At 31.3% G+C, this 12265-nt stretch overlaps 1 protein-coding gene and 1 long non-coding RNA gene across 7 annotated transcripts in view; one reads left to right on the top strand and one right to left on the bottom strand.

The window, feature by feature from the left end:
* LOC309866030 overlaps positions 1-8161 on the bottom strand; it is a 47210-nt gene extending 39049 nt beyond the window's left edge. Inside the window, exons 1-2 of the long non-coding RNA XR_014312377.1 lie at positions 7818-8161; positions 7494-7617 (exon numbers count right to left, since the gene is read on the bottom strand). This is a non-coding gene — a long non-coding RNA (uncharacterized lncRNA). The remainder of the gene's footprint in view (positions 1-7493; positions 7618-7817) is intronic.
* SUPT3H (SPT3 homolog, SAGA and STAGA complex component) overlaps positions 1-12265 on the top strand; it is a 574965-nt gene that overhangs the window by 44289 nt on the left and 518411 nt on the right. The gene's annotated exons all lie outside the window — the stretch shown is intronic.

Genomic DNA, 12265 nt, shown 5'->3' with positions numbered 1-12265 from the left:
GTAAACCTGGTGATTTACAGACCTGTACCCCTGGGGATAAAAATATATGTTTATAAAAAATTAAAAAAAAATGTTATAAGATTTCCTCCTAAGATAAAGGTACTCAAAGAGGGAGGGAGGGAAGTGGGGTATGGAGAGAGAGAGAGTGAGTGAGAACATACTGTATGTGTTTAGTTTTAACAACTTGGGGAATGTAAAGAATTCTGTGTGAACATTCAGGTTTTAATAATACGAAAAATAAGAGTTTCTATTATGGAGAGGAGGTTGAATTAATGATCAAAAGTTTGAATTACATTAACTTTTCTCTTTATATTGTTTTACAAAGGTACTATAGTACATTGTTTTTGTAAGTACTATCTGCTTTATGGATTATCTTCTTAAATATTTTCATTTTGTGTTGAATTATTTGAAAGAGCAATAGCAATATTTTCTGCATTTTGTCAGAAGTCGAATAACTTTAAAAGCTTTACCAATTTCATGAGAGGTTAATTAATAAAAATTAATCTCACTAGATTACCTTTTATAACCAATTATGCCTGATATTAGGATGTTACTGTCTTAATGGAAGTTTTCTCAGATATTTTCTTATATTGTCCTGATATTTCAAATTGGGTATCCTTAGTATGAAATGCTTACATACTTTTACAGTTACTCATGTTATGGAAAATATACTGATTGATATAATGTAAGTTATTGAAGATTTTCTGTGCTATATGTAATACAGTATATATATCTAATATTGCAGATTTCTGTAAGGTGGTAAAATTTTATGAAATTGAGAATTCACTTAAGTTATCTTTGAGCTATATTTACAAACAAATCTTATAATATTATTGATTAAAGGGAACTTGCACCCTGTATCTTTTGGATACATTTTTATGTCTATTTTCTAGGACCACGTTACAGCAATACATTAAAAATAGTAGTTTAAAATATTGATTATAAAACATAGCACTTTATTATCTTTTAGCTTCACAGTGAATTCACTTTGCTTAGATTCATTTAAATAATTTTTAATCATTTGATAGAAATAATACCTTTTCATGTAAAGATTATCTTGGAAATTTGAAGTTTAAATTGAGATGTTCAGTGGAGAAATTAAAAGTAGAATTATAATTATTATGGCTAAAGCAAAATAAGTAAATTAAAAATCACAATACCTAACTTAAATTGTTTCACAAGTTATATAGGCAGTAAGTATATATATAGAAAATATACCTGTTTACCTCCAAGCCAGAATTCTTGTTTGAGAGAATGTCTCTAAATAGGTGTCTGTTAACACAATGGTTACACTCATATTTACCTTTGTGAACTAATAATTTGTTTAACTGATAATCATTGTTTAATTATTTTAAGTTTATAACTGGAAAATAATGTCCTTAGATATTACAGGTGTAGTTTTTCATTATTTTTATCTTGAGTTTCCCGGTAGACTGGGTTGTCTGCTTGATGTCTGTTAATGGTTTTAGAGTTCGACATTTCTTTGTTAGTATACATGCAAAAAGGAATTGGTTATCTCTCACAAAAGAACTATAAGCAATACCTCAGTTACATAATTTATAATTGTTTTTCTCTTTGTTTACAATTATTATTGTAAGTTCTGTAGTCACTCATTTGTGTGATTTTGTATGCACATGCAAATGCAGAGACTGTATTAAGATTTTGAGCGGACTAATAGTTGAAAGAGATTTAAGTTATATTTTGTTATATATTTTGTTTCTGTATAAAAATATGTCCACCTTCATATAAAGTTCTGTGGAATAGCGCAACATCATTATTCTCATTTTTTCAGAGTTTGTACGTGTATAGGTTTTAAAACCTTACTGATGGTCATTAATTGTGCTTTGGCTAGCATTTGTCCTTTATTATTATTACTACTATTTTTTGCTTATACTGAACCACCAAAATGGATTTAATTGTAAGACCTCTGCCTATAAGGAATATGTAAACAATGGCGGGCACACTCAAGGTCCATATAAATTTTAGAGGAACCTATAAATGCATAAATTTTAGAGTTTTAAACTTAGGCTTTTATGTAATTCTAGTAGATGGCATAATGATTTTTAGTGGCTACTATAGATGTAAAAAAATAAAAAGCCAGTTTTAAATGAAAGGTAAAATAAAATTTATTTGATTTTGTGGTAAAGATTGTTTGCCTTGTTTGCCTTGTTGTACCTTGTTAAGAATGTCACTTCTCTAATGTAACTTGTGTGTGATTTCTTAAGGGATGGCAATAGAAATAATGCAGATAATAGAACATTTAAGCTAATTTCCACAATAATCTTAAATACATGTCTGAGAATAATGTTAACGATGCAAATTTTCTGTCATCAATAAAATAATTTTAAAATATCTTAAGTATTATGAAAAGTTGGATCCACTTAATATGTCTATATGGTGCAGAATTCCTTGTGGGCAATTAATTTGAAAAATGGAAAGCACTTAAGATGAACTAACATTTTTCCTTTTTTTAATAGACTCAAAATCACATTTGGTATGATTTTTGGTCCTAGAATATATATTTGATGTTACATTTATGAATATTAATGAGAATGTAGGGTATTTATAGGAGATGTATTAATAAATGAATTTTTTTCAGTGCAAATATTAAATGCTTATGTAGCAATTAGCTTTTGAAGGACTCTTAGTTCTACACCTAATTTTATTTGGAAATTGTTTTGTATATCCTGGTAAATAATGGGATTTTTATTTTCTAGTCAAAAGAAAGCACATTTATGAAAAAAATGTTTTAGAGTTAACATCCTGTTCAGTAATCACAACAAACACCTGAAATGTTGATACGGTGTTAATTACATTCATCTAATACTGTCCCAAACCTTGAGTCCATGTTCTTAAAAAAAATAGTATAAAGGGGGGAAAATGCCTAAGAATTCAATGTAAGATGAAGATATTACATACATTGTAGTAAAAGAACATTTAAGCTCAGTTTTTGTACAAATCTTTTTAAAAAGTTATGTAGGAATGTATAGCTTGTTTTATAGGTTTGCTATTGAATGGACAAAAGCTTGTGGACAGCTGTGGTGACAATTGTGAGGAAATTCCCTTTGAATAAGGTATAGAATATCCCCGTTACTTTTTTGAATTGTAACACATTAATCAAAACACGTAGTCACTGAACTCCATAATCTTTGAAATGGCAGTATATTGTATTAAGGTGTATATTTTCATGATGTGAGACTTCCTTTTCTAAATATTTGTTTTAAAATAGTAAACATTGTAGATTTCATGAAGAATTACCTAATACTTGAGACAGCTTTGATTATTTTGCTCTTTAGAAAATACTGACTATTGGAGTTTATTGCTATCCTTATTACTGGAGTTCAGGGACAGAGGTTTTTTTTGCGGGGGGGGGTAGTTTTTTTCAGTCGGATTCATTGGTATAGGAGAAAAAAAATAGTGCATTCAGGTAGCCTATTGGGGTGTTTCTACCTAAATTATGTTTGGTTTTACTAGCTCCCATTTAATAAGTCTTGAATAGTAAATGACTAGAAAAAATGGTCATACTTTGTCACATTTATAATTTTATTATTTGCAGGAAGGATTTTTTCATATTGAAAGTATTTGTCTATTTGACCAAATGTGTAATGTCTTTAAAGAGACACTGTAGAAGTAGGCTGTCTCAGTGAACCCTTTATGTTAAAGTCTTTTGTTAGGTAATAGCATTTGTGATCTTAATGCTTTTGAGGAGCTTTTGCATGACTTCACTATCAGGATTGTCACATTTTAGTCTCTTGGAACAAGGGCTAGAACAGTATGGGAGGTTGATATTTGTATGCTTTGGACAGGAATTTGAGATGTTACCCTGTTTTGCCATCAGTTTTCAAGTAGGTACGGGTGCATCATTAATCATAGGAAATGCAAAAATAAATAATCCAGTCCCATTGGATTTTTTTATATGAATACTTACCTTTTCCCTTTTTTGTATATACAGTTGAGGTATTTAGGTAACCCCTAACCTTTAGTTTCAACAAAGAAGTACAGTATAAAAATATTACCACAGTTTTCATTTGAGCAGCTCTAGAGAGGAAAAAAAAAAAGCTCTCTAGAAGGATATTTGTTGAAAAAAAAGTTGTGATACAGAATGTCTTAACTCAGCCCCAATACAGTACTTGAAGACCACCAGTGTATAAAATTGAAAGCACATGAGTTTTGAAGCACTAGAAAAGGTTTGTAATTGATTAGCGCTGCTTGAAAGTATTGAAGTACAGTGAGTTTTGATTTGTGAATGGTTCTATTCAATAAAGATTAATTCTGTGTGTTTGATAAAATCTTAGTGCCTTCAATGAGTTAGTTTTTTCCTCCCTCTGCAGTTTATTTAACCATCAAATATTTCAGTGTTCTTTTAACAAACTGGAACATTTCTATCTTACTGAATTTAATTTTAGCATGACTGATTTAAACAAGTCAAACTATCAGTGATTAGTTTGAAGGGTGTAATTGAATAGATTAATTTTTTGTTCTTTTAAAATAACTAAAATGTATCATAATGTTATCATGTATATTTTATGCCTTTCTTGTGATTTGGAGACTATCCAGAGGTTCATACAGACTAACAAAATATTTTTCTGTGATTTCTTTTAAATTTTTGCATTTTAAAATGTTTTTAAAATTTTAAAAGTGAGATCTTTAACAGCTATTCATGTAAAATTTGGATTATTTATTATAATTCAGAATAATTTGTATTATGAGTCTTTTGGGAATTGCATCGACATTTTTAACTTTTAATATATGTTGGAATGCTCTTCTGTGTATGTTCTTGACTTTTTAAATTGTCTCCCTGGCTTTTGGAAGTTAGCTGTTAAAAGCAAGTTGTAACACTTCAACATTATTAGATCTTGAAACTATGAAGTTCTTGCTATGGACCACAGCTATTATTTTGGAAGTTAATGTTTACACATCATGTTCAGTTACTATGGTCAGTTACAAAGGCTTTATTTAGAAATTTAATCAGCTGATATATTGTCATAATTAACTTCTTAATTGTAAGAAACTTCATGAGTCAGATCTGTCATTTTCAATAAACTTTATCATAAATAATGGGTAGATTTTGAATAATGCAGATTGAAAATTCTTGTTCAATTCAAGGTAAATGGTGTGCTGAGAGAACAGACACTGAAAGATCTTCCTGTCTCTGTCTCTTTCTCTCTCTTCCTCACACACACACTTTTCACTCATACTGAGGCGAGCCAATTTTGTCCTTCACCTAGGGAAAGCTTAAACTTCAAAAAACTTATTTTACAACATTAGAGCACATACCTTTGATTTTTAATTAGGTTGTTTTGATAATCATTTATGAGAATTTAAGGCCTGAAGTGAGGTTTTAGACTTCAGATAGATTATGGGCTGAGGAAATGTTTGCAGTGTGATGACAACCTATACATAATGTTCACTACACACCTATAATTAGTTTGGTGTAGTGGGTCCATCTTAAATTGTCCTCCAGGTGCTAAAGTACTATTTGGGGGTGGGAGACACTAAATCCCACTTTTTAGAAGAGGAAGAATTAGTTACAATGTCTAAAAATATATGACATGCGATAGATGATCTTTATCTATTTCGCTTACTCTTCTGCCTTGTTTAGAAACTTGGTCCGGTTTTAGAAATTTTGTTGTAGAAATAGTTATTAAGGTTGTCACAGGAAATATAAGACCCTTCATAAGACAGGATAAAGAGCATTTTAACATATTATTTATGAGAGTGTTAATGTCTTTGCTTCTAATGCTGAAGTAGTCTTTGAAACTTGTATGGTTCCCCATCTGGTTAGAAAAATGTATTGCTTTTTAAACAGTAAGATTGTGAAAGAATAAGTTAACTGCTTGAGATGCCTGTTTCAAGTTATTCCTTCATATAACAATAGTTTTAACCATTTTTTCCCTTATCTCTTACGTAGGAACTGCAAAAGTTACCATGTATAAGCTGTAATTATAGTAGGGGCTGTAATGCAGCCTAGTTGTTTGTATGTTTTGTTTGCTTAATGCAGAAATTTTTAGAGTAATGTTTATTACCTATCATTACATTTCAAAAAAACAATCAGTGATTATTTTATGTGTTATAACTGGGGGGGGGGGCATGTTCAACTACTGAGGGAGTCACTACAGCAGTTTTATATTTTTTTGGTAAAATACAAACTGCATTTCCTCACCTTTTTAAGAGAAACCTTTTTTCTCCTTCAGGTTTAATTATTTCTCTTTGACCTAAACTAAGACTGATCCTCTGGTAGCCAGTTAAAATGTGTGAAGTAGGAGGAGTAAAGGAAACTCCAATCGTTAGTTGTAAGTTATAAAGCAAAGTTAATACAGGTATACAGAGCAAAAAGATTTATTTTAAAGGATAAAGGAAAATTTTATAAACTTGCCTTGTAGTTGGAACATGTTGGACCTCATAAAGAAAATCTTGTAAGTGTTTAGATATTTTACTATAATACTGTGTCAGCTGATGAATATTGAAGTAGTTTACTTTTGTATATCAACACTAATTTGAAATTGAATATTAAGGGACTATATTAGGCCTGTTTTCTTTCAAAGTTCAGCATGATTTAATAGGTATGGCTTTTTAAAATCATGCAGGGTATCCTTACGGAGTTTTATTTTTCATGAGACTAAACGCTATTCATTTTGGTAGGTCCGAGAATATGATTAAAAGAATCCTAGACATTTCAGTGTTTGCTGTGTGTTTATAACAAGTTTTCCATGTGGATAATAGTATATACATGTAAAATTAAAATCACATAGAAAAATGTAATTGTGTGTAGGTTTTCAAAGACTTCTGTGGACTTTTTAATATCCTGGATGTCCTGGATAACTATAAAGATCTTTTAAAAATGGCTATCACATGCTTATAAGTTTATATATGAATATATGCTTCAGTTATATAAAGTTGTTTAGAAACAAGCTTGTGCATCTATCTTATGATGCAGTTTAAAATTACAAATAGATTTCTTTTAGTCAAGCTGGATAAAATGTTAACTGTACTTCAGGTTTATTTCTGCACTAGAGCATAATGGTAGAGCATAATGTCGAGATAATTCTGTGGTCTGTTATTTTGTAAGATTGCTTCCTTTTTGAAGTTTGCTCAAATATTGGGAGCTGCCAGGGTGAATACTTCATAATACTTTGATTAATTTAGTGTCTCATTTTATTGCAGTGAGGGTTAATGAGAATATTAAAACTTTCTTTTACTGTTTCTAACTACCTCATTTCTACAGCTCTAGAAAACATTTTGACTACTGTAAGATAATGTCATTTTTCTATTTCAAGTCATTACTCCGAGAAGCAGATAAATTACAGATTCCAAATGCAAATATGTACAGCATTTTCATTTTCCATTTTTCAGTGCAACAAAATAGCATTATCATCATAATATTTAGTATACTACAACATTACCCGGAAAAGTTAGCAATTTATCCAAGAAACATACCTTTTTGTTTAACAGGTTCATCTCTTATAGGATTTTTAAAATATGATAACACTTACCCCAAAAGAAGTTTTGCTGACATGGTGTCACTGTGCTGAAGAGGCTGTTTGATGCCATAGTCCCTCCTTTTTTTTTCAGATAGAACTTGTACACTCTGTTGTAAATTCTGCTTGTAGCCTTAAACTGAAAATACAAACCATACCCAAACCTTGTTTTAGTTTTACAGTATGCCTGGAGTACATAGACTTTATATTTATTTTTTTCTGTCAAGAAATTATGTAGCTGGTAACATGTGAAAAGCAAGGAAACAAAACAAAAAGAAAATGAGCAAATATTTGAAGGACCTACTATTACTGCATAGACTGTGGTTAGAGAGCACTCACTGACTCTGTTGGTCTCGGTGGCTGGTAGTGACCTGCGGAGATTAACCATTTAAAAACCAGAGACTTCTTGCTGTCCTCCTGGAGAAAGTTTGCACCGCACTTGTGGTTCTGTGGTTGTTTGTGAGGCGAATGAAGCATTCACACAATCCAAAAAAGCAAAAGCTTTAAAACTCCTTTTTTTTGCAAGCACTATTACTGGAGAGACAGAATCATGTGGTTTGTGACCTCACAGTACTCAAAGTAAAGTGGGACTGCCTACCACTGTGGCTTTTCCCCCCTTGCTCTTGCTCTCTCTCTTTCACTGTCTCTCTCTCTCTCTCTCTCTCTGACAAAAGGCTTGTGGTAAGGCCCTTCCTGGCATCCAGAAGGATATAGCTTTTTAATTTTTGTGACTCATGAGGATTTGGATAGAATACAAATGCTGAAGGAACCAAACTCCTGTAAGGTTACACATTTGTACAGCAGAACTCTGCAGTTAAGGTTTTTCTTTCTGTTCCCCGACCCCCACATTTTTTTTCTTTTTTTTTTTCCTCCTCCCTTTTATTTGGTTCATTATTGTGTCTGTGGAAAAGAACAAAATTGGCTCAAGAGGCTGTGTGAAATTCTGAACAACAGTGATGATTTACAATAATTTACATCTTTGGATTGTATCACATTCTGGGGTCTGCTTCATATTTGCTGGGTGATTGGAGTCCTTCTGTTTTTCTTTTTCCTTGTCTCCTTAAACTTGTGAATCTGTAACTCATTGTAAAAAAGTTTACCTTCCTTAAGGTCTGGTTGCAAACTGCTTGCTGGGCTCGACTGTAATTGGCTGTCATGAAAGTGTTAGTCTGGAGATTCCTTTACAAATACTAAATCATGTCTGTCTAGTTAATGTATGATCAATATTAGATGCCGGCTCTTACAATGAAGATTAAATGTAATTAGTAGCTTTTGTATTATGTATATGTTTACCTCATGACCAGTTTGAGGATCTTATAAAAGTGAATGGCAAGAACTGTGACATAATTTATTGGATGAATCTTAGGTTTTTTTTTTATGCTTGTAATTTTTTATTTTTCAAGGGAATGTATTCATTTTATATAGTTCTTTAAATACTTTATTTGGATATTAACTTTAACAGAGCCTTTGATAGCAAATCTTATACACTATAAAGTAAAATTCTTATGTTGTAACTTATATTGTTCAATGTTATTGACTTTATAAGCTCAGAATGGAGTGGGTTAACAGAAGCTGTATTTTTTGTTTATAATAGAAGCTTTGAAATAAATTACAAAATGCTGTGTGTAGTAAGGAATAATCCACACAGACAGAGTATGTTAGTCGTCTCGATTTGCTAATTCTGATTCAGAAGAAAATTGGAAACATCTTTGTGAAACTATCTCCTTTTTTGCCCCTTTGGACATGTATGTATAGAACTCATTTTCTTATTAGGATGATTATATATCATAGGCAGAGAATTTCATATTTATGAATAGAGCTTCCTGTTTTCATCAGTTGAGAGTGATGGTGTGTTTTTCAACAAAAATTATAAAGCCGAACAGACCAATTTTCTAGACTTTTTTTTTTTTCCCCATTTATCCACGCCACTCTGAATTTGCATGTTAGACTCCTTCCTAGTGTGATAGTAACTAGGAGTGGCGTGAAGTAAATGACTGGGAGGGTGGGCGGAGACAGAGAATTACAAAACATTATTTGGGGGGTATAACGAGTTTGGGGTTGGAAAACACTAAGGATGGTGTTATAGCCAAAATATTCCCGCTTCTGATCTTCCTAGCAGAGTTCATTATCTGTTTTTGTTTTTTACTAGATAAAGATAAATGTACAAACACATTCATAACTTTCTTTACAAAAAATTCTTGTGCCCAGAATATACTGGCAAGACAAGAGATGACTTCAGTCCTTTATTGTTCAAATGCCCAGAACTTTTTCATAATAAACTCTTAGTGATAGAAAACGAGAAATACATTTTAGTGTATTTTAAAACAGATTTATTATGCCTCATGGTGTGTATAAACAGGTTTTACATTGGAAAGTAAAAACTTTCATTTAATGTGTAAGCTACTCAGTTATTCTCTTTCATAAATAGGTGTACCAGTGTGATCTATGAATTAATTTCCAGAGAATGTTAAAGGAGGGATATGTCTATATAATTTGTGGAATTTCCAAACATAGTGCCATATGCACATACAATAGCAGAATCAGGTAATTGAAAAAAAAGTAGGTAGCTGTTACAGTGTGTGTGGTAAGTAAATGCTTTTCCTCTTTTAGAATGAACTTTTAGTTTTTGCAGAAGGATTCTTTGACATCTTATAACCCCAATTTTTTGCTAAGTATTTGCCCCTTATTTTTTTTTTTTTTAATTAAGCGAACTTTGGCCCTCCAAATTGACTTATATGTATTTGAACAGTTTTTAACATCTGTGTGTTTTTTAACTGCTTGTTCTCTTTTTGCAGGTAACTGTCCTGTATGTAATTTTTTGGTCTGGACGATTACTCTTATTGCATAAGAGCTTAATAGATATTGTTGATTATGCCCTTTCTTTTCCTGTGAGGTCCATCAAATTCTGGCAGGAGAAAGAGAAGTCATGTGCTTTAAAGTTGGTATACTTATTATCCACATGCTTTTTTTCCTAAATTTAAAATATATCCTCATTAGAGCAAATATTACTTTGTGGTAAACATTTTAAAACAACCGTGGTAATTGGTGCACATTTGATAACTGACAGTTTGTTTCATTAGAAATAATACTACATGTGATGAAGAGACTGACTCATAGGTTACTGAAAGTAAAGCTCTTGATTATGGATTTATACTATGCTTAAAATTAGAAATGGAAACCGTAGATCTTCAAAATTCCATCCTTTTTGGGGTTATGTTAGTATTTGCGGTGTTGAAGTAAGTAACAAGTTTAGGTCGGCTGTATAAATTACATACGTTAATGCCATGGAAATGAAATACAGCTTTGAACTTGAAATCTCAGTTTCAGAAAGTAAAGCAATTATCTTGCTTCCCTATTACCTTGTATTTAATAAATTTGTCAACATAAGTTGAACTTTTTATATTACATACCGTAAAAGTGTTTTAAATGTTACATATATCTTCATTGATACTTTTGAATTACTTTTTATTTTCTGAACTAACTATCCTATTTGAATAGAGTAGTTTTATTAATATCAATCTTGTGCTCATTTCTATGTGTATGTGTGTGTGTGTGTCTGTTTTTTTGGGGGGGGGATTGTTTTAGACCTATTTACTATTCCTCTATTTTTCTTTTAATTGAAAACAATAGAAGCAAATGGTTTGGTGTAGGAATTTTGCAAATTGTAGAAATCCTGATTTGGCTTAAAATGTTCTCACTGATTGTGTGGTTTTAGTAAGGAACTTTCTTAATCTCTTGTTTCAACTTGGTTTGTGATCATTTTTTTCTGACAGTTTTTTTTGGATCTGATGTATAGCTGTTTAACTTTACGTAACATTTATTGGGCCTTATGTTGATAGTTTGAAAAATTTTTGTATTAGAAAGGTATGTATAATTTTACTAATGCTTTAAATTATGATTATGAGAGATTAATTTCACTTCCTCATTTTAATGGAAGTATATGTTCATGTATACAACTTCATGCACGTGTATGGTTTTTGTGTGTTTGTACAGGGTGTTATTTTGTGGTACTTTTTGAGAGTATTTTTTTCTGTTTTTTTTTCCTCCCTCCTCAGTTTGTCTTAATTAAATTATGTAAAAACCCAGAGCAATACCATGTCCATAATTGTTTGAACAACTTCATTTGCTTAGTATTAGCAACTATCTGTCTAAAGTGAAATTATGTGGAAATTGGATGCCAAAACAGAAAATACTTAACTTTCTCTCTCCCCCTCATTTCTCTCTTCTTTCCCCTTTCTTTCCTCCCTTTCTCCCCCAGGCCTTTCTTTCTTTTCTTTTATTTTTTTTTCTTTTTTCTTTCTCTTTCTCTGTTTTGATAGTTCTACAAAGTCTCAAAGTAGATTCTTAAGGTTCTAGTAGGGAATACTGACATTAATCTAAACTAATGAAGACCTGGTGGCTTTGAAGCCTCTAGCATTCAAGGCAAATCATTGTTCTATACTGATATAGTACACCTCACTTGTTGGATGGTATTGGCATCTGATTAGAGATTTTCTTTCTTTTAATAGTTTTTAATTCCTTCCTCTGTGTTAATTTACTTGTGACTCATTGTTTCATATGAGTTTAACACTTTAATTATGAGTATTCCTTGTCCCCCCTTTGTTCTTTGAAGTATAGAGTGGCCCATACTACATTTAATATAGTTGTATAAATAATTCATATTTCTTATAATTATTAGAACAATTCATCTTCTAATGCTGTCATTTTTCTAAGAAGAAAAAAAAGGCGAGAACTTGCAGAAAATATGGGAAATATGCTCATATGACAGCTGAGGATGTGGCTAGGCC

Source organism: Mustela nivalis, assembly GCF_964662115.1.
Source record: "Mustela nivalis genome assembly, chromosome: 5".
Taxonomy (NCBI): domain Eukaryota; kingdom Metazoa; phylum Chordata; class Mammalia; order Carnivora; family Mustelidae; genus Mustela; species Mustela nivalis.
Note: the sequence above shows the minus strand (reverse complement) of the source record. Positions and strands in the feature narration are given on the sequence as shown.